This window comes from Leopardus geoffroyi, chromosome A1, assembly GCF_018350155.1.
Source record: "Leopardus geoffroyi isolate Oge1 chromosome A1, O.geoffroyi_Oge1_pat1.0, whole genome shotgun sequence".
Taxonomy (NCBI): domain Eukaryota; kingdom Metazoa; phylum Chordata; class Mammalia; order Carnivora; family Felidae; genus Leopardus; species Leopardus geoffroyi.
Genome location: NC_059326.1, coordinates 151,325,331 through 151,348,776, shown reverse-complemented (window position 1 = coordinate 151,348,776; position 23,446 = coordinate 151,325,331). Strand labels below are relative to the sequence as shown.

Here is a 23,446-nt window from a genome sequence, read left to right as displayed (position 1 = left end):
AGAGTATGGGCCTCCTAACACCTAGCACAAGCTCCTCCCTACACCAAAAAAAACACTATGATACTAGCCAAGTACCATTAGGTGGCAAAGATCAGGGTGATTTTAGTAAAAAACAAACAAAAAACAAACAAAAAACCCGCAGAGTATTAAAGAAGAATACAAAGCACATTTTGGATTAACCACTTTATGGATTACCAATGAATAATTTTAAATCTCTGTGACTTTCCATTGTATATTTCTGCACAACCTCTTTTGTTCTGCTTCAACTATAAAGGCTCATGGGAAGGAAACTAATGCTAATATTAACTTAGGTCACACGTAATTAAGAAGCTAAATCTGCTGAGGGGAATATCTTATATTTTAAAAGGCCAACTGTGATACATTCCAGATCCAAATTATTTCCAAATTATCCACAGTGAGGGGTTATACGTATTTTTCAATGCTTGTACTACCATTGATAATGATGGGTTTATTATAATGTTTATTATTAAATAATTTCTTAGGATGTTAAAAGGTAAAATAGTTTCTTTTTGAAGGAAAACCATCAAAATCTGAAGGGCACTGTGGTAAATACAAATAACCTATAATCCATCAAAAATAGTATGGTTGAAAGTCATGTATCACCTATGTCCATTTGCTCATGTAAAATAGGCTGTTGCAATTCATTGCATTAATTTCAGGCCTTATGAAAATACACTTAGATGTTCCTACAAATGTTTTGCTTTGTCAACGCATTTGTGAATCTGGAAAAAATTAAATTAATTTCATTTTTACCACCATATATAGACATATCTTATTATTCAAAATGACTATGCCCTTTAAATTTTGGGATTCTTTTTTTAGAAACTGTACCTTAAATAAAAACCTGATATAGATGATCTCTGCCATATTATTAAAATGAATTCATGATAGTAGTATGAAAAACAGACAAATAAATATACTGTAGATACTAATCTGCAAGAAATAATACTATTTCAGATGCCTTTTGCTTTGTAACAGTATGCCATGCTTTCCTATAATAAAAGCAAGAGACTCATCTTAGCTGTGCTGATAGTCACAATGCTGATGAGCCAGAAGCCTGAAGATTGTTCAGATCTGGTTGTACTTGCCTGTAAAATCAGCCTTCTCCTTTCAAGTGAAGCCTTGGGGCAGACACCTGAATGTTGAGCCTGCTCTTCTGAGAAAAGCTACTCACATCAAATAGCCCCTACAATGAAGCAGGAGGCTTTTTGAATCACACTGTCCTCATGCATTAAAATAGTCTAGAGGCATAGTGCAGAACTTAACAGGAAATGCAACTAGTCATTGGGTTAAACACATAGTGCTAAAAGGAATTTTTTAAAGTGAGGAATTATCTTTAATTAGTTACAGTTTACTCCTATTGTCTACCTCTGTATGTTGTGTTATTTCCCCAATTTCTTTTCTTCCTTTCACATTAAAAAATTTTAATTTGGTTTAAACATTTTGTATGATCTATATAGTTCTACTGGCATGCAATTTTGTATTTTCATGGTTTGTGTACTAGTTGGTGTATTTTGATTTTTGGGGGTGTGGTGTAATTGGCTAGAAGGAAAGTGCCCAACCGCTAGTAGCCTTTCCTAAATCTTGAATATTAACCTTTTTTTTTCCTTTTTGTCTTTTTTTTTTTTTTTTTTTTTTTTTTTTTTTTTTTTTTTGGTAAGGTCAAGTGTTTACTGTGCTTCAACCTTAACATAAGTATCTTCCTTATCAGTCTCTATTTCTGCTTCCTGTGCAGCTGAAACTCTTCAGGATAAGTGAAGTCATCAGCTATCGGGATAGGGAAGCCTAATGCATTTGGGAAGTTGGTTTGGTTTACATGCTAATGCTCTGGATAAAATCCAGTAAGGTGTGGAAGAGATAGAAGTAGGCGTTGGGAGGGGGGAAATCTCCGAGGAAGCTGCCGCCTCGGTAAATATTTCCAAACTGATTAGAAAGTTCATGGCCCCGCGATGAAGTCGAGATTTCAAATACTGGTAATTATTTTATTATTTTGTACATTACTAACACATGAGAAGTATTTCGGCACGCTTTTTAGCCCTCCAGCCTTTCAGGGCCGAAAACCGCCTATTCTGGGCGTGCAGGAAAAGCGCGCTGGAATCGAGTGCTGCAGACATCCTGGACGGTGGCTTCTACGCGTGAGTAACAGAGGAGCGCTCGGACCGGTGGAAGAAAGAAGTGGTTAACACGTCTCCAAACCGGGGAAAAGTCACGAGAGCAACTATTAGGGTCGCGCTCCTATTGGTCAGAGGAAAGATTCCGACTTTAGAAGGACTTTCCTGCTGGCTGGCTCGCAGAGTCCCCGGGGAGCGAGCGCGCGGCAGCCGGAGATGGTTCTCCGAGCGTTCTCAGCGGCAGCGTGGGGAGAGCGGGGAGCCGCCGCTCGCGATGTTGTCTTCATTTCGTGCAATAAAGAATTGTCATTAGGTTTGCGTATGGCATGTGCCATTACCCCACCGTAAAACTAAAATTAGCAAAATGTCAGGAATGGAAAGATTGATTCACCAAGATGCAATTATCATTTAAAAGTGCTTGATTGAGGTACTGATGTTCAGTGATTTATTCTGCATACCATATACATAATTAAAGTAGTGTAGTGGAGTAATTTATCAATCTAGTTGAGACTGGAGGGGTGAGGAGGGAACTGCTGTATGTTTGTTTTATTAAAATGCTCCGAGGTCTAGTCCCGCCCCCCTTTTGAGAGAGTGAAACTGATGATTTCTCTAGCTCGCGAGGAGAGAGTCAACGGTTTGGGATTGTGAGGGAGAGAGAGACGGAGAGGAAAAGGCAGCGCGAGGCAAAGGCAAGGGCAAGGACAAAATAAAGGGGAAAAAAGAAGCAAGAAGCACTTCTTAGGACGTGCTGCTTAGAACCCCAAGCCCGTCTGCTCCGTTTTCCCTGCCACCCCCGTCTCCCCTCCCAATATCCTTCCACCACTCCCCTCTGCGCCCCCCCCCCCCCCGCCTTTTTTACGCGATGTTTCAAAGGCTGCGAGCGGCTCTCCTTTTCCCATTCGTCTTCTGTCACTTCCTTCCTGGACGCAGTTTTCTGGACGAGTCTGGTTACTTTTAATCCGGCCGGCTGCTGAGAGCTACTTTCTCCTCCTCCTCCTCTTCCTCCTCCTCCTCCTCTTCCTCCTTCTTTTCCTCCTCCTCTTCCTCCACCTCCTTCTCCTCCTCCTCCTCTTCCGAGCGGCCTCGGAACGCGCGAATGCGCGACCCCGCGCGCGCCTCCCCCGCGCGCGCTCCCCCCGCGCGCGCACACACTTCGTCTCCAGCTCTCTGCTCGCTCTGCTCGCAGTCACAGACACTTGAGCACACGCGTACACCCAGACATCTTCAGGCTGCTATTGGATTGACTTTGAAGGTTCTGTGTGGGTCGCCGTGGCTGCATGTTTGAATCAGGTGGAGAAACACTTCAAGGCTGGACGAAGTAAAGATTATTGTTATTTTTTTTTTTCTCTCTCTCTCTCTCTTAAGAAAGGAAAATATCCCAAGGACTAATCTGATCGGGGCTTCCTTCATGTAAGTACCCCTGACATTTCTCGAGGAAATAGAAATAGCCTGGGTATTGTCTCTCAAATCTGCATCAGTATATTCCACGGCACTGAGTCTGTTCCTCTTTGAAGGCTGAAGTTGAGGCTTGTTGTGCATTCTCTTTTTTAGATTATGTGATTTCCTTGTCTGTTGCTAAAAGTAACTTTTTAGATAGTCTTATCCGTTTGCCATCAGTTATTGAAATCACTCCTGACTCGTTCTTGTCACACCAGTGTGTTTAAAGTTTCATGAAGTTAGTTCACGTCATTAGCATGTTTGATATGGTGGAGGGTTTGGAGCCTGGTGGATTTTAATATTTCACAGAATGTTCTGTGACCTTGAAGTACATACCTTAAGATTTAGCCGCTAGTTTACTGTGGAAAGATGCTCCTGTGAGTCCCCCCAAAGACTCTGATTTGCTTTGGGTTATGCTTCTGAGCCACTAATTCTTGGGATTAGTTTCAGCTAAAGCATGGCTGTCTGTCAGAGTATACCTTTGTGCATCTCCTTCTCTTACCAAAGTGCTGGCTTAATAGAGGGCTTCTCAGTTGGTGTGGACAAAAAGTAATACCCTGGCCATGGTAGTCTATACATTTCATAATTTGTATTGGGGTTTCAAGTATATGCACTGCTGTTCAGGTCAAGCCAAATGCATAGCTATTTAAAACAGAAACAAGGTTAAGTCACTTTAATTGCCTTCTGTCTGGACTTTGGATGAAAGTTACCAAACTCAGTGATAAAGTTTGGCACAAAGGCAGTATATATGTAGGCATAACACATTGTTTATTGTATTATTAAATACTATGCAAGGATTTAAATTTAATACTAATGTTATCTTCTTACCAGAATACGGCTATTAATTCTTAAAGGAAAATTTACATCTGAAACATTTCTGACTATTCTAGGTCCAGTGGGTACCATGTTTTGGAAAAAGCTCTTTTCTTCACATTGTAGGAATGTGTGTCTTTTGTATAAAATACCTTTATATGTAAATGCTGACAGTATAATAGGTAGAATCAGGCTCTCTGCCAGTTCTTTAACTGGTCCTCAGTAGAGAATTGCTTTGACATAAAGTGCATTTTACTATTGTGAATCTGATACTAACTCTAATAGTCACTGTCTTGTGAAATGGTTAGTGACTGCATATATTTTCTAAGTGCTGTAAAGGGAACTCCAGCCACCTCATTATACCAGTCAAAAAAAAGTGACCAGCCTCTTTTTCACTGGCACCTTGCAGTGGAATTGTGGTTGCAGAGTAAAGATGTTTATGTAGGGTATAATAACTCCAATCCCTAGAGACTTGGAAGGACATGGAAATGTGACCACCTGTGAACCCCGCTTAACCTCTGTATTGCATACTAAGTTTAGCTTTAAATAGATTAACAATCTCCATTTCTCCAATTTGAAAGTAAAACATCGTATTTAATTTTTAAAATAATACCAGTTTGGGCTAGTCTTTGAAAATGTTTAGCATATACCAATAAGACACAAGCAGTATTTTTGTTTTTCCATCAGTTTCAATTAAATATAATGCAATTAATAAACCATATTATTGTCTCCCAGTGTATGCATAAAATTATTAAGTTAAAAGAAGTAGTTATAAAGCAAGGGGATTCAGAAATTGACGGGTAAAATGAGATATGCCTATCTAATATACTATCTCAAGAGGAAAAATATCTTTAAATCAAAAATCTCAATCTATTTGTAGGAAAGTACATTTGGCTGTATAGCAGACTACAAACTCAATTCTGAAAGTTTTCATCAAAGCACACTTTAAACTCAATATTTAAAATATGGTTCCCCAGTTACGTTAAGGAGACAATAGTTGGCAGTTATCTTTAAGTTTTACTAAACTTTATAAAAATCTATTGTTATTTGCTACTGTAGTTCACAAAGCTTTGGCATATATGTGACATATTTTCCAGACTTCTTACTAAAGACAGTATTTTCCTTCACTCATTAATTATGCTATTTACATTCTGATTGCTGTGTATCACATCAAAGACAATATTAAAGACCTAACTTTTAATAAATATTCATTTGTTTCTTTGGTTTAAATAAGAAATAAATACCTTATAATAAAAAGTCAATTTTCCACCCTTTGTGAGCTGTTCATACTTTAAAAGTATGCAATCACATATAACGTTAACTTTTCAGACCAGGAACACATAACATTAAATACATGAAATTTAAATAACAAGGACTCTACCGTACCTTGCCTCTTTTCATATATATATATATATATATATATATAACTCAGTTTTTTAATTTGGTGGAAATGGTTTATTCCAATAGTGAAAAAGACTGTCTAATGATTCAAAGTTGAATCCTGAAAAAGCATCATGTTTTATATTTTTCAGATTTCTGTGTATTTCTTCCCTGGCCCTCACTCTTATACCGAATCAATAAATTGAATAACACTACAACCATATCTTTGTAATAAATGACCTATTGTATTCAATTTATATTATAAAAAGCTGAGCTAAATAACTCCTTGGCATATGTTAACATTATATTTCAAAACTTTCTTCTGTTTATTGTAGTATGTTTCGTGGTTTTATTTCCCAACACTACATGCGGTATATTTTGAGTCTATGAAATCTCAGAAAGTGACAAAAATAGGGAAATATCTGTGCAGAAACACTTGTGCTACATAATAACAAAAAAAAAATAGTTATTAAACAGAGAACCCTGGCTTCAGGGACAACATGGGAGAATTTCATGTGTAATTAGGGGTTACAGAGTGGACTTTAAAGAGATTATTGCTAAAGTTCTACTTGTTTCAAAAGCACATCCTCAGAGAACACACCAGGCAGATTAATATCTAAAATGTATAAAAATGCACATATTCATTTTATGACTATAGTGATTGCCTGGGCACAATGAAAATATTTAATCACTGATGTTCACTCTGTGTGCTGCCTGTGGAAGGATAGGTGATTAAGATCCCCGACCTCAGCACTGTACCTTAATCTCATGGGCGCGTGGACTGCCCTGCACTCAGTAAAGCCTGACTGTTCACCGAGATCTGTCATCTTTAGGAAATCAAACCAGATTACAGAGGCGATTCACAAAACCAGGAGCAACAACAGAATCTGTGCACCTTACAAAAGGCGGATTACGTAGTTCACATGTTATTTTGATAGGTCAAAGATAAAAGCTGATTGTTGAGGAATAGCAAGACACTCCAATTTCCAATGATTGCTAGATAAGTATACCACAACCCTGTTGCTTCACCATTATGAACAACGATTCAAACAATAGAAAACTCAGTTTTCAAATGACAGGCTTCCAGTGGTGAAATAAGAGAAAACATCCTTCACTTATATACCTTCATTGCTTAAATTTTAAGTTCCGTCACTTCTTTATGAACAGACATCAAGTTGTGGCTGCTTATGTGAAGCAGTTATCATAAGACTTAATTGCAGTAGACATTTTCAGAGGCGTTGTAGAGAGCACAAAACAGAATTTGCCAGAAATAAAACATACACTTATGGTATTGAATAACTGAGCAGAAAATGCATAGTAGTCAATAGCCACTATGTTATTCTGTTACCAAATATATTCCTCATAAAAATGTGTAATTACATAGTTATGAATCAATACATTTGAAATATATCTTGATAGGTGTTTATTGGTCAAATTACATGTATTTCATGAATGTTATATACAGATTATTCTTTACAACAAAATATGATGTTTTGAGAGTTTATTTCAGAGAATAAAGTTTTGGTTTACATAATAACATTTTGAAAACCCCAACTTCTTACACATCCACTCTACAGTAATTTCTTGCTTCTTTAAAAATTGAAGTCCTTTTTTACCCAACTGATGCCTCCTAGTGTTTCACACAATAAAACACTAATGAGTCATCCATAAATGTAAACATTGCATTTTCATTGCCTACATTTTCTGTGATACATAAAATTAATATTTATGTGTTTAATTTTCTGGGCATTATTATAAGATAGGAAGTTCTATTGAATGAGATGTTTCATCTGAGTGGATTTGTGGCACACACTTGCAGCTTTTCTTTGACCATAACAATATCTTACTAAGTTTTAATAAGTTTATTATCTTCAGTTCCAGTTTATATATTCACTGTTTATATTCACTCTTATTCCAAGTGAAAAACATAGGCAGAATAGCAAAGCTTCCATTTTCTAGGCCTAGAAACTGGATAGCTGAGTTTATCGGGGAATGCCTGGTGAACAGATTTCAAAGGGACTGACCATTTTATTTAAACATGAAATACTTGAAAAGATATAAAATTTTGCCTACTTGTGTCTTTATACTTGCAAATTTCTATGTGCAATGGAATAAAGAAAAAGAGCGTTTAGAAAAAATAAAAGTAAAGATAAATGCACAGATTTTCCACAAATACGGAGTATATCACTTTATTAGAAAATAACCAAAAAACGTGCCTGGGGAGTGTAGTGTTCTACATAATAGAAGGAAGACTTGTTAGAACATAACTTCTCATGATCAGCAGATTGTCTTAATGAGGTCGAAGTTAGTGGATACCAACTTTGGTGTGAGTTTTCTGTCATTACGATGAGTATAGACTTTTGATACTCTTACATTCCTGAGATTTCAAACAGCTTTCTGATTGTACTCAGTGAGATGAATACATTAGTTTCTGAATATTTTTTCTTTAAAATATTTATGAAAGGGAGGGGGCATTCCCCAAATGGGTCTAAAATTCAAAGGATACACTCAAAAACCTGTAACATTTATGGGCCTCTTCTGAGTTGTCATACAACATACATGTGCACAAAAACATTGGCAGATTTCTTCCCCTGACACTTACAAGTGTTTTGAGCATCCAGATGTAGATACTAGAGTGAACATAGTTCATTTCTGTTACCTATGTATGTGTCATTAGTTCTCGTGATTCAAAACACATAGCATTTTAACAATATTTGACTCTCATTTAAGATTTTCTAATTTGGTCAATAATACAGTGCTATTACAATTCTGTGCATGTTGGACACATTTCAAAGAATGTAAGGGGGTGTGTTCCTTTCGTTTAAGGAAGCAAACATGTAGAAAGGGGTGGACTTTTCCCACAAGAGCCAGACTTCTTCCCTTGGAGAATTGAAGCAAATATGCAGTGTGTAAGTGAATAACAGCATGAGAAAGAAAATAATTTCTAATGGTTTGCTATAGTTACTGAGCAAAGAAACTGTCAGATTTTTTTAAAGCAGTTCTTATTGATAAACCTTTCTCACACTGAATGCTGAAAAAAGGCTATGAAAGTTTTGTAATTTTAACACTAAATAACTTCTGTAAAGTGCACTAGAATCAATTTTGCTCAAAACAAGAATTCAGTAGTACCTATTGCACAGATATATTGAGGCATAAAGAAATAACGGGAGCTAGAAGTACCTACCCCACTCAAGAACAGGTAGTTAACATCAGAGTTCTTATGTTAGTTGTTTTTGTCTGTGTAAGAAAAATAATTAAAATTCTACAACAAAGAATACTGTTGTAAAAATAAGAGATAATATCTCTTATCTCTTATTTCTTTGATATTATTTTAACATTAACTGCAAAAAGGGAAGTCATGTTACTGTTAAGCATGGAAATTATATACCCTTTATATAAATTCATGTTTTGGTTTCAGATGATAATATCAATAACATTCATTTGTCATCACCATAATGCATTTTTTGTACGATGTCACATTGTCATTATATTACTGAAGTTAAATCTCTGTATTTATTTTTACAATATAGCCAATGTAAACAAAATTCAAAGTACACATGAAGAGAATCTTTTGAGGACATTATAAAGAAAATTGGTGATATTACAAGCAATAAAAACAGTAAACCTATTACAGGCAGATTTTTGCAGGAATCATTACTCTTTAATAATGCAGACGTTATAGAAACTTTATTAATTCTTAATGCGGTAAATTTTAAATGAATGGAGCAATGTTGTTCATCCTGCAAGTGGTTGCGATTCATGTAGAATGACAGTGCAAATCTTCTCGTAATGATTTAAATGAAGTACCTTAAACTTGTTTTTAGAGAAGCTGTAGAAACTGATCTCAGAGGCAGTCCCTGGTGAGAACCTGCTTTTTCCAAAAAACATCCTGAGCGTAGTCTGGTTTTCCTCTTGTATCTTGTTGTCATAGATAAGATGTACATGAAGAATTCATAAAAATTGTTCTCAGATACTATGGATCTCTAGCATACCGGATTTAAAAAGCGATGGATATGGTCTCATTCTATCACTAAGAAGTGTTTTTTAAAACAGCCAACAACTACTTCTCTTTTTTTTCCCACACATCTGTGATTCTTTTAGCAAGTTACAATGATAGCAAGAGAATGCATCTTTCTCCGAACCCCAAACATAGGCAGCTTGGGCTTAGATATGCTTATTTATCTGCGAAATTAGAAAGTCGACTTACTAATGTAAATAAGTAGGGACAAACAGGAAAATTAGTCTACTATTTAATGGAGTAAACATGACTTTTTAGCTTCCTAATTAATTGTTGACCATGCATAAGGTGTGCAACCAAGGTTTATTATGGACGGCTGGTATTATTGCTTAATGTAACATGAAGCATTGGGATTTCTTTAAAGTAATTTTGAAGATGTGATTATTTAGCAGAAATATTCACCAGAGCATTTTATTTTTAGAAATCATGGTCACACAAGGAAGCCTTTATAGGACCGACTACCTAATTGCAGTAAAAAATCTCTTTAATGAATGAACACACACTCACACACACACACACACACACACACACACACACACACACATACACACACACACGGAGAAGAACACAAATTTTAAGAAAATAATGGCCCTATATTTTTCAATTATTTTGCCACATTCTTTATATCTGAACAGAATGTATGTCTAAGCAGATGTTTTAGGTTATATCCTTCATGTAGGTGAGTCTGTAAATGTACCATTTAACTTAAATGGCTTTGTGGGAAGGTAGTTTGAGAAGTTTAAAAAGGAGAAAAAAAAAAACCTCCAGTTACTATAGTTTCAGCTCTTTCTTTTTAAAAACAGTAATTACACTCAGGATAAGGAAAGAAAAATAAACTCTTTTAATTCTTTGTAACATCCCCAGTTTCTGAGGCAGAGCCCTGGTGTATTTTTATTTCTGAATATGCAGGCAGGTACTGGCAGCAGAGATACAAAATGAAAACTTCCTGGCTACAGACCAGATACAGTGCACAGTGCCACATCATAAACTTCCCCTCTTCTGTCTCGGAGTGATTTCAGCCCGAAGTAATGTCCTTTTTTCCCCTTGCGTAGGCTAAGGAGCAGAGGGCCTTCTTCCTGGGCAATCGCTTTGGGAAAGGAAAAGCATAATGTTTCCCCTCTTTAACTTGAAATTTCTGCCTCTTAAATCACTAAGACATTAACTGCAAAGTGGATTCAGTATGTTTCCTTTTTCTTCCCATATAACAGTTTAGAATGCACAAAACAATAGGTGTAAGATAGAAAATGAGACCTCTTCCCCAATCCCCTTTTGCAGCACATGCAGGCCCAGTCAGATATCTGTATTTTTTTGTTTTGCAGAGAAAAATATAATGGTTTCTTTTCAGTAAGGCCTGTGCATTATATTCCAGATATGTTAGGTCATTTTGTGATGCAAATTAATGTTGAGTGGTTTTTTTGTACTTATCTCGGGAAATAGCAATGTTCTGCCACAATACATGGCACTACAGTAATTTTTATTGATAAACATTCACGCTTTTAATGATCACTAGGTCAAAATACAAAGTACAAAGAGAGAAAATACGGGCTTTAGTTTTCAGATTTGGTTTATGTCCTTCATTTGAAAAGTACAGTGTAAGTAATGTGCTTGTTACCATACAACATAAATCAGCCCCCAAATATCTGCATGAATATTCTCTGCATTTGAAACTTCAGTCTGAAAACTCATACTTCTCCTTGTAAAAATAAACAGTCGTTAAAACCAGTCTTTAATCCTGGCTACATTTTCAACCAATACCAATGTGATTTTAAAAAATCTTATTAAAAAATCATTTCTAACAGCCATGGCTCCTTTCAGTTAGTAGCCTAATTCTCATTTGTGTAAAGTAGACAAATTATTGCCAGAACACATCCCTAAAACTAGCCTCCTCTTGTAGAAATGTATTAAGTGGGAGTCTTCAGTAGAAAATGTAACCATGTAAGAAAAAATTTTTCCAACTTTATTTTTAAACTAAATTATTAATTTAACAGTATACAAATAGTGCATAAATGTTAGTTTGGTCATTAAGCTACTTAACGAATTATTAATTGACTATATAACATTTACCAAGTCAGACCAACAGTTAAATGTAGTTTAATTTTATTTCTCTTTAAAGTAAAATAGATAAGAGATCATTTTAATTATCTTTAAATACCTAGAAACTATCTTTCTGTGGCTGCAAGTGTTTCCTTAAAAAGTAGCAAGAAATTATCTTAAAATGAAAAAGTAGCTCATAAGAGCATGATGACAATGACCTATTCTTGCCAAAGGTGTTATGAGCAAAGGTCCTGTACCTGGCACACTTTCAAGGCCCCTTGGCAAGGGGAAAAGATGTTAAACTTTTTTTTGCATATAGTAATATACATAGGAGTCAGTAATTTTCTGACATTTATTTCTTACAGAATTAGGCATTCTATTTAAAAATCCACTTTCAGTCCAATTTAGGACATGGTATGAGACTTCTTTATCTCCTTAGAATTATCCCGGCCCATAGGATAATTTGAATCATCACCACTTGATAAATATTGTTAGACACATTGTAAAGTTTCAGTTGTTTAATATGTGTAGTGAATAAAATTTTTTAAATAGAAATTGAATTATTTTGCTCTTTAAATAATAAAACTATGCCTGATTAAAACGTGAATCTCTTGGAGGTAATTTTCTGATCAAAAATTTTTAAAATTTTAAACTGCCAACCAATAAATTACCAAGTACTTTGTTAAGATATCTGATTTCTATTCACATTTGAAGAGCCTCATTAAGTTTTGGGTGGCCTTTAAGTAAAGGTTCGATGGTTCAGAAAGTAGGTCTTTTTACCCTTCTTCTGTGACAGCTAAAATGTTAAAAAGTTATAAATCCAGTCCTAATTCCATCAGGATAGTCTAAGTGAAGACTAACAACCTGGCTATTTTTTTTTTAAGTGTGTCCATCTAATCATTTCTAGTATTTATCAAAAGACTACTCAGGGTCTTGTATAGGTTATAGGTGAAGGAAAAAAAAATTTGACTATCTTTTTCTTTTCTTTCACATTTGAGTTTTTCTCCCCTTACATAAACCAAAAAGAAATCTATGACATTAATATATTTGCAAAGGGCTGGGCAAGGTACTCAGTCCCATTGTTTATTTTCCTACAGCCCTTTGGTTGAAATGAATGGTCAGTGTCTCCTTTAGGACTGTTCAATCTTTCTTGAGTTAGTGTGAGCTCTATGTGATTTTTTTTTCCTTCTCTCATTTCATAGCTGAAAAACTTAAAGAATTCTTGACTTCACCCTTTTTTCCTTCAATTTTTTTTAATCCTCTCCTGAGTTCCCTTCTTACTTCAAAACATTTGGTATTGTAATAAAGTATACTTTCAACTGAATTTGACTATACGTGTGAGATCGTAGAATGTCTTCTTACACTTGAGAGATTGATGTGGTTCATCAAGCCCAATGCCGTGTCATGAAAGAGCTCTAGACACTGATCTTGAAACAGTGAAGGCCACAGAATGGTATCTTTGTAAGGAGCCACCGACAGACTTAGAGCCAATGGATGGTGTATCCACAGTAAAAACGCACAGCATTGTGAAGTCTCAGGATGTGGTACCGTCATCGAACTAGTTGAACCAAATTATGGCTTTCCTCATATTTGTGATGTGTTGGGCCAAAACCCTAAGATGTGAGTGTGTGTGTAAAGGGAGGGGTAGATGGAGGAGAGCAGAGAGAGTGAGAGACAAAAAGCATGGGAGAGTGAGGATGAACGCAGGAGAAAGAGAATATGGATTCTCTTGATTTGCAAGCCTAAAAAGTTTGAAGACCCAGTACCATATTCATATCATTTGTTTAATTTTACACATCTGAGCTCTTAGGTAAACGGGTCCTTAAGCAATAGAGAGTAATGGTTAAGAGAAAAAACCAAACTGAGTTAAAAATCCAGCCTCCCATTTACTTGTTAGTGGCGTTAGGCAGGTTATTTAACCACCAAAAATCCTCATTTGCAGCGTCTGTAAAATGGGGATAATAATGCCACCCACTTCTTAGAGTTGTAAGAATTAAACAGGATGTTACATATAAAAGCACAATGTTAGCGATTAGTAATTCGTGAATTATCATAGCACTACACTATATTTTAATCATTTTATTTTCCTCCCAATGATGAGCACTTAGAAATGCTTAATGGGATCATTATTTTGAACTTTTTTTTTTTTCAAGAATACTTTCATACCACTATAATTGGGTCACTTTCAGGGCAAAGCACATTCCAGTGCTTTGTTAGGTCAATGCTAATAATGACTGCTAAGAACAATATACTTTTTCCCCAAGAAATTCAGAACCCTTCACAGATCACAGATATTTATGTTCAATAAATACCATATTATTTTTAGAACCAGAAATGGGACCAAAGAAACAAAATAATGCATCTGTGAGTTTTAAGTCACTTATTGAAAGTTCTGAATTCCAGATAGATCATGGCTTAGTTTTGATAGAAGTTCAGTTTGGAGGAAGTGTTTGTTAGGTGGTTTTAATTGAAAAGATGCTCTTACCAAGAATTCTAAACTTTTTTTTCTTAGCATTATTAGTATTATCCACTTTTGGAGGATACATTAGTATTCTTTACTTTTTTATTAACCATTTTTGATTGCATGTGGAGATAGAATTAATTTATGAGGGTCGTTTTACTCATCTTTCTATTCCTTCACAGTGACTCTTGCCTATGATAGGTGTTCTGTAGACATTTGTTGAATAAATTAATGAATTGTCTTTATTTGTAAAAACAAAATGCATTCTTTATCTGAATAGTTAAAAAATTTTAAGTAAATGATATTCCTACCATGCTTTTTTGTTCCAGATTTAAGGGATCATTTATTTTAATTACAGTTTGTCAACTTTGAGATGATGAACAAATGAACTTTTCGTAATTTGGGTAATTTTTTACATGTGAGAAGAAATATAAAGTAGTAGAGAACTGCAGAATTTTACCTGAGGATTACACCTTTTGATAACACAAGTAAACAGATTTCGGTTGGATGTGGATGAATATGGAAATGTTTCTGGTCTCAGAGTCTGTCTACCACCTTTTTGTTTAGCTTTTGTATTCACTTAATTTCTCAAAGAAATTCATATTTTGGATGACAGGTAATGTCGATGAGGCCTGCCCACTTAGGGAGCCTGTGGAGTTGCAACCACTTGGAATTATTTTCACGCTCTTGAATAATGCCCCTCTAGTGTGCACCTTGCATTTCAGCTTTCTTTTCTAGCCCTGTTATAATGTAGGGCTAAAGAGGGCTCAATGCAAGGAATACTTACAGAGTGGACTTCCCTATGGTAAAACAGCATGGACAGCTCCCAACACTGCAATCAAGGATGCCTCTAAAAGCTTTAATTTAAAAATAATAATAATAATAATAAGTCTGCATGAAGATGATGGAGCCCTCTAAGGCACATGGGCTTAGAGAATTATTCCCATCTGCAACCCCCTCCCCCTGCTTAGTAGCCCTTTCCAGGGTTATGATTACTGGAAAATGGCTGTTAATCACCAGATTTTTTTTTTTTTTTGACTGCAGCTGCTTCAGTCAGACTACTAATCTATTAACTTCGTCTCCAGTTTAAAATGTGCATTGTATACTGTATAGAATAAATTTTCATTGTAATCAGAGCATCCAAGATAACTTCCTGATAGGATTTATAGAAGCACATTTGTTTTTATGGATGGACCTCTAGTGCCATTGAACCGACTGTTTAAACAATACCGTGGTTGGTCAGCATAAAATAAAATATTATAGCACTAGTGAGTATCAGCAGCATTTACAGTAGTCACATTTGCAGAAATTTGAATTGTGGCATCTCTAGCACTTGGCAGTGTAATTCCCACATAATTCAAAACTTAACCTAGATATTTAAAATTTGACTTCAACCTGAAAGTGTTTTTAGAAGTTTAACATTCTTGTACCAGACTGTGGTAGAGTGGTTTGGCCTCTTTTTCTACCCTAATGCTTATTACATTTGCCATAATTTGAAGAAATAATCTAAAACCTGAGTCAATATTTAGTGCTAAAAAAGGACAAAACAGCTCTAACATACAAAAGACCCTTTCAAAACACATTCTTCTATGTAAAATTGACAAGCTACAAGAGGTGGTTGGATGAAGTTCATCATGTTGGAAAGAATGTTTCAATTAAAGTTGAGCACTTTCTCTTCCAGGTCTTTTTTTCTCCGTTTTTTATTTGCTGTGCCAAGGTATCCATGTGCGTTTTTCCACTGTCATCTGGCTCATTCCCAGCAGATGCACACAATCTGTTCTGCTGTCACTAACAGGGTTCGGTTTATGAAAAGAATGTGTCAGAACATGCCACTATAGTCACTTTTACAGGTTTTTTTTAAGAGTAACTGAGAATATATGCATTGCCCTAGTTTTATTGTACTCAGCCTTTAAGAGATTTCTAAGAAACTTTTATAATACTCATAGACCTTAAAAGCTTTCTTCCAAACATATTTTGATCACGTATTTACTTTTTCTTAAAAATAAAATTTCTAAAGTTCAGAAACATCTTTAATGATGAACTGAATGTATTGTATTTAAATTAAAGAGTAGATTTTTTTGGAATGTGTAAAATAAAACAAATATTTTTACAAAACATCAAATTTCCAATTACCAAATTTATTTCATAAATTATTACACACGCACCTTATACTAAAAGCAAACCTACTTCCCTACTCTAATCAAGCTTTATTTTAAAAATATTGTGATACATTATTTAGGGTATGGTCATAAATACCAATTATTTGACTCGATAGATAATCCTGGTTTTCATAAGTCTTTGAAATCATTAAATTATACCAAAGGAGTTAAACTATCAAATAATTCTTATTCTGTACAGAGACACATTAAACTGTAGTATCTCAACATAATGTGACATTTTTGTTTCGTAGATGTTCACATCATTCTAAAAGCATGGTAGGTAAATATTTCCAAACTTAATTTTTATTTATTAAGGCGTCTCTATTCCTATTAATGATTCTAAATAAAAATTCAGTTTTTTATTGTCTTCATAGAAAGCCATCTCTCTGCTTTTATGCAAATAAAAAAAATTCTGAGCAATGGAAACCTGCATTCATTCCTGATATAAAGAGCTTAGTAAGTTAGCAGAATTTGAAATTTTAGGTATATATGTGTAGTAAGTACATATAGCATATATATGTACATGCAGGTACATAATGGACACATTTACTTTTTGTATACAGATCATGGTATTTAAATATCTCCCAGAATAATATTTTAAAAATGAACTTAAATGATAGTTTTAGATTTTTTAAATAATTTTTGATATGAAAAGCAACTCAAAGTTCAGGAGAATTAAACATTTTTTAATCAAAGTTATAATTCACTTGAGCTACAGATCAAAATACAGAAGCTATATTAATGAATGATCACTTATAGAAATTAAGCATTAATCATACGTATTTATATAGGAAAACTAGTTCTTAGATTTCTGCATGCATAAAGAAAATTTATGAAATACATTTTAAGGCATAATTTCTGTCAGAAAATCTTCTGAGTATGAAACTGATACATTGTCACATGGACAACTTAAGCAATATAAATTAAGAGACTTTTTTGCAAACACTTTACACATTTAGCAAGAAAATAATTTACTTGGAACTCATTGGCTCTCTTGTCACATCATCTTAATTAATTGCTAAATAAATTGTCTTTCTAGAGTTGTATTAAATGATTGTTGTAGAAAATTTTCATAAACCTAAAGAAAGAAGAATCTTTGTTCATTATATTTCAAATATAGCGATGTATACATATGTATCATAAGTTGATTTTGTAATGTTTTTGAAATGTGAACAGGGCACACATATTTAAGATGAGTGATAAAGGACAGTTCTGCAGTTCCTGCCAACATTTTAATTTATCCATGACTTTATGTGTCAGATAACTTTACTTTTTACCTAGTCTATGTACTTGAATCGTTTTGTTTTGGTAATTCTGAATATTTGCCCTTGGGATAAAAATGCTACTTGACCCCAAGAATCACAGGTGGTGAACTAAAAGAATGTTTGGTCAATTCCCATGGGATGTCAGAGCCTCTTCTCTTCCCAGAGCCATCAGCAGTGGGGCTGGGGAAGAACTGCTGTTGCATATTACAAAATGGTAGACTTGGCCTTGCTGATAACTATCTACTGGTATTAGGAAAAAAGTCACAGTGATTAGAAAACGACCAGAATCTTTTCTTTTGCTACAATTTGATTGTATGTAAGATTTTTTTGAAACAAAACTCCATGGGCAAACTTAATTCTACTCATCCTGAATGACTAATCTTTAAAATCCTCTGTTTATCGCTCAAAGTGTAAATATAATCCTGAATTTCATTAGGGATGATAAAAACTTGCTCCTCTTAGTGAGAGTCACAGAACTTAAAGACTATTTGGAAATACTGTTTGCCTTGTGAAATACTTTAAAATACCAGATCTTCTAAAAAGGTAGGCTCTTTTACTTAATGATGACTTATAAAGAAATCTGGGGGCACCTGGCTGCTCAGTCAATAGAGCATGTGACTCTTGTTCTCAGGGTTGTGGGTTCTAGCCCCACCTTGGGTGTAGAGATTACTTAAAAATAAAATCTTAAAAAAGAAAAACAAAAAAAAAAACAAAAGAACCTGATTTTTTCCCTAATTTTATTTTTAAAAATTAAGAGAAAAAATGGTTTTGAAACTTAAAATTTCCCTAGTTCTCAAGGACATGAACTATGGGGCCAATTTATCTCAACAAATTTTTTTTTTCTTAATTTTACCAGTTGCCTCAATTTCTGACATGGGTGAGACCCTCCTTTGTGGTTGGGAGGTAATGCTTTCTTTGCATTTGCTTAGTCATAGGTCTTTTTGGAGCAAAGACAGATTATTTTTGTGAAGTTGTCCCCAAAATATGTATTATTCATAGACTAAGAAACCCATCAAAGAGTTTCACTGCACGGGTAATGATAGGTTGGACTGCAGTGACCAGAAGGCTCTCCACTCTGCTTTCTTTAGGGAATTTAAAGACAGTTGTATCCTTTTTCCATCTGCATCAACATATGTTGACCAGTTGGTTTTCAATTCCTGCTGGCTTGGTGGTTGGAAGTAAGACTGATCTTCTATAAATATAATTGATACTTTCAACTATGACTTAGGAATTCCACTTTTAGCCACATCACTACTAAAGGTATCACTAATAATTCTAATAACTTTTATGATATGTGTAAAAAGCTGTATTATTAATTTGAGAGTAATATTAATGACAACTATTTGTAGGGAGTAACGATCACGGCTAACATGTTTTCAGAGTTTATTGTATATTTGGGCACTGTGCTAAGGGCTTGAGGCTTTAGATACATTAACTCATTTATGAGACAGGCGCTGTTACTATCCTCGTTTTATAGATGAAGAAACTAAGGCAAAAAAAAAAAAAAAAACGAAAAACTAAGCAGCTTGCCTCAAGTTACCACTTTGTTAATGGCAGAGCTAGAACCTCCCCCATATAGTCAGCCTCCAGAGTCCACTCTTTTACCTACTAAGCCAAAATGCCACATACATGATCTCAGCAGTTAGACAAGAAAAAGAAAATGACTGAACTATGGAAAGCTAATTTTGCATGGCATCTTGGGGGAAAGGTTTCAGTAATTCTAGAATGAAATGTTCATAAACTATGTTTATATGACATATTAGTACTGTTTTTAAAAAGAAGTGAATTAATTATCGGTCTGTGGTATAGTTTTGTATTGTTAACCTGGAAGAGAAAAAAAATGTACTTTATCAACCATTTGATAGATCTTCTTTTGACAAACATTGTCTTATTCCTGTTTGTGAAAATCTATTTTTCCAGTTACAATAATAGTTTTCAATTGTAATGTGGATATCTAATTTCACGTTATCAACCTCCAGTTTGCTTCTCACTTTTTAAGCTGTTTTAATTTTTAATCTTTACTTTCAGGAACCATAGTAATTTGTATAGTTTTAATTTAAGAATGTGAGGTGTATGACAGAGTCTATAAATGGATTTTAAATGGATTTTAGGAGTTATCCAGCTAATTAGTGCAGATAGGTATTTTGGAGAATGTGAATTAAAGCACATCTTTTAATTTCTTCTTTGTAGTTAAAAAAGAGAACAAAAAACAAAATCAGAGATAGATGTAAAATTAATACTGACAAGCTAGAACAACTTGCATTATATTCGAAAACTAAGAAATGTTATACCAAGCTTATTTATGTAATGCACGGCTTTGAGTTTTTGACAATATTTTTGTGTTAAGTAAAAGGCATTTTGAAAAAGGAAAAGGGATCACTTTTACAAATTTTACTATGAAGAATAGTACTAACTTTTTTTAAACAGTTTTCTTATTTTTTTTTTTTCATAAAAGCATTGCCATGCTCTTGACTAGATGTGAGGACACAGAGGCTGTTCAGAGGTCAAACTAGATTCACATTTCTGAATTACCAAACGTATATGCTTTAGACTTCAAAATGAATAGCTACCATAGTTTTACAGGCATAGATTCCTTGCCAAATTTCCAGTACATTTTAGTAACTACATTTGGTACTGCTTTATTTCACTGTTAAAGAGAATCAAATGCTTGTTTGGAGTACAGTATAAACCAGTACAAACACCAAAATAACCTGTGTTTTCTGTATTTAAAATGCTTTCATTAGCAATGTGACTTGAAGATTTGGGAATTAGGTGTGTAATTTGGAATTAATTGGTTACAGTGATACATAGCCTTCATGTCATTTTATGGTGCCCGCTGATAAGGGGAGGTTTGCGTGCTTTATGCAATATTAAGTGCCACTGGTAACGCTCAGTGGTCATTCCTGCCTTACTAATGAAACCACCGAGGCTAGTTATGCCTACTTCCTAATGTTATTTTGACTACAGTTGTTTGAATTCCCTCTTTGGAACCTTCTAACTGTAAAGCACAGTCTTAAGACTTCATGAAACACCAGATTTATATTTAGTATCCATTTGAATTCTAAATATACAGGAAACAAGTATTCGCTATAAAGGCCTGCATTACCCAAACACTGAGGAGGAAGTCATAGCTGTTGGCTAATTCTATAAAAGATAATTACATAAGGTTGTTAGCAATATTTCCGGAAGAAGATTGTGATATAACTAATATTGCATTTCAAAAGCCTTTAATTTTTTTTGATCAACCAAGGACTAATATCAACTAATAATTTCTTACAAACAGAATCCATTCAAAAACTGGGATAGTTTGGGTATAGTTAAGTGGCAGAGTCATGGTGTAAAACATTGGTTGTCCCTTGTACAGTTAATTTAGAACAGTAGTTCTTAATCCTCTGAGCTTTTGAGATGTTTTTTTTTTAATGTTTTTAATGTGTATTTTTGAGAGAGACAGAGACAGAGAGACAGAGCATGAGTGGGGGAGGGTCAGAGAGAGAGGAAGAAACAGAAATCGAAGCAGGCTCCATGGTCCAGGCTGTCAGCACAGAGCCCAACATGGGGCTCAGACCCACAAACCGTGAGATCATGACCCGAGCCGAAGTTGGGCGCCTAACTGACTGAGCCACCCAGGCGCCCCGAGAAGATGTTTTTGTAAATACTGATGCCTGGGTCCCACCTCCAGGTTTGGATTACGTTGGGATGCTGTTTGGTCATTGCTGTTTTTCAGAACTGCCAGGGTGATTTTATTTTTTATTATTTTTTTATTTTTTAAGTTTATTTATTTTGAGAGAGAAAGAGAATGAGTGAGTGAGGGAGAGGCAGGCAGAGAAGAAGAGAGAGAGAGAGAATCTGACTGCACTGCCAGCTCAGAGCCCAACTCCGGGCTCGAACCAACGAACCATAAGATCATGACCTGAGCTGAAACCGAGAGTCGGACACTTAACTGTCTGCGCCACCCAGAAGCCCCTGGGTGATTTTAAGTGAGGCCTGGGTAAGAACCACTATTTAGAAGAAGACAAATGTGAATCTTGAGCTTAGTCATAAAACTCCATGCATTCTGAAAGTTTAAGAAACAAATAAGCATATAACTCTGTCTATAAAATGTCTACTGCTATTTCTCAACATTTCCCGTTGGACATCAACTACAAATTTATTATTCCACCGGTGCATTCAGCAAGTGTTTAATGGGAGGTGGCTTGCTAGGTATTAGGAATACAAAAGCGAAAGATGGAGTCCCTGACCCTGAGAAATTCAGTCTGATGAGGGAGATGAACATGCCAAGCTGCAATTTTGAATGTAATGTGATAAACACTACCCTGCCGGTATGTTGAAAGTAAAGTGGATGCTAAAGTAGTGGAATATTCAGTGGAATATTGGGAGATCTCTGGTCAGGCCAGTCTTTAGTAGAAGAGAGGACGCCTAAGGTGAGACTTAAATGATAAGTCAAATCCTGGCAATATCCTGGAAAAGGGAATTTTCTTGATTCATCTCCCCTCTCAAAGCGTAACAGACCTTTATGGGTCTTTTATATGGCCTGAAAGATTCTCAATTTTGCCTCCCCATTTGGAGAAGCTGCCCAGGTGATGTCCAGGAATTTAGGTTCTGTTGATATTGGGAGCAGCTGATGAAGCTACAAGGATGGTACCAGACGTAGGAAGAACCTCGCTAATCCCCTTTCCATTCTCTGGCATGACAGAAAAACCTCACTGTTACGGATCTCGAGGTAACTTGGAGGACCTGCTCCTCCTCCACTCCCACTCATGCCCTATTTCCTAGACACAGCTGAAAGGAAGGATGGCCTGATCCATGTCCTCCCCTGCAATTCACTGTTTTGACAAGGGATGTTAAAACAAGTTACAAATGAGGGAGAAGAGCACCAACAGTGAGGTACCACCACAAGGATACTTCATATAGTGGAGACTCAACTTGTATCAACTATTTTACAAAAAGTAATTTAAAAAAAGAAACTTCAGGTGGTATTTATCTTTATTTCCCCTTATTCTGAAAAAGCAAAAGTAGGTAAATAAAAGTACTTCAGGGATGTCATACCCTTAGAAAAAAATCTTATGTACTTTAAAAGCACTTCTATTAAAAGTATCCTAATAGAAGGGAAATAAGTATGTAAATCATAGCAAACCATGGCCTTGGAGGAAATACAGAATCCAAGAAATTGGACTTGGTTTTTCTATATTGCCAAAGAGACATAACACACGCACACACACACGCACACACACACACACACACACACATGCATGCACACATACACACACACCAGTTTCTCTGTGTATGCCAGAAGACAGAACTAAGGGAAGACAGGGTGAGAAAATAAATACACTGGTTTCATAAGTTACATAGAAAAATGTTGCGTTATTTTCATAAGAAGCTTTACTGTAAAGTGAGACACATGCAGTTTTATGTAAGGAAGGTTGGATGGTGGTCTTGGTTATATAATGGAATAAAATTCCAAATCTATAAACAAACTTCTCATTCCAGCTATTAAGACCACATTACCTCCGCACACCAGATTCTTCATGAAACAAGCCCAATTTCATATTGGGAGGAACGAGGGGGGGGACAGGGCTGCACTGCTTGATTATATTATTTCCCATTGACTGGAGTAGAGAATTAAATTAGTTATGCAAAATGAGAACTTTGATCTAAGGACTTGACTTTTTGAAAGTCATAAAATGTACTGAATTTGATCTCAAATAGATAATACATTAACATCACACATACAGTTAGAAAATTAT

General features: G+C 35.2%; 1 protein-coding gene and 1 long non-coding RNA gene across 20 annotated transcripts in view; one reads left to right on the top strand and one right to left on the bottom strand.

Moving 5' to 3' along the window:
• The window catches only part of MEF2C (myocyte enhancer factor 2C), a 172,308-nt gene that overhangs the window by 16,959 nt on the left and 131,903 nt on the right, over positions 1–23,446 (top strand). For 10 of the 19 annotated variants that reach the window (XM_045497624.1, XM_045497633.1, XM_045497617.1 and 7 more), the window contains exon 1: positions 3,145–3,542. The exons of 2 other annotated variants lie outside the window; for them this stretch is intronic. The gene's annotated coding sequence lies outside the window, so the exon portion shown is untranslated. Of the gene's footprint in view, positions 1–2,731; positions 2,822–3,057; positions 3,543–23,446 lie in introns of those variants that run through there. 7 more of the 19 variants (XM_045497560.1, XM_045497440.1, XM_045497523.1 and 4 more) reach the window with 5 other exon arrangements.
• On the bottom strand, positions 1,990–3,105 carry LOC123608148. The gene is made up of 2 exons (XR_006717120.1): positions 2,992–3,105; positions 1,990–2,413 (listed from the first exon to the last, which is right to left on the bottom strand). It is a non-coding gene; the product is annotated as an uncharacterized LOC123608148 (long non-coding RNA).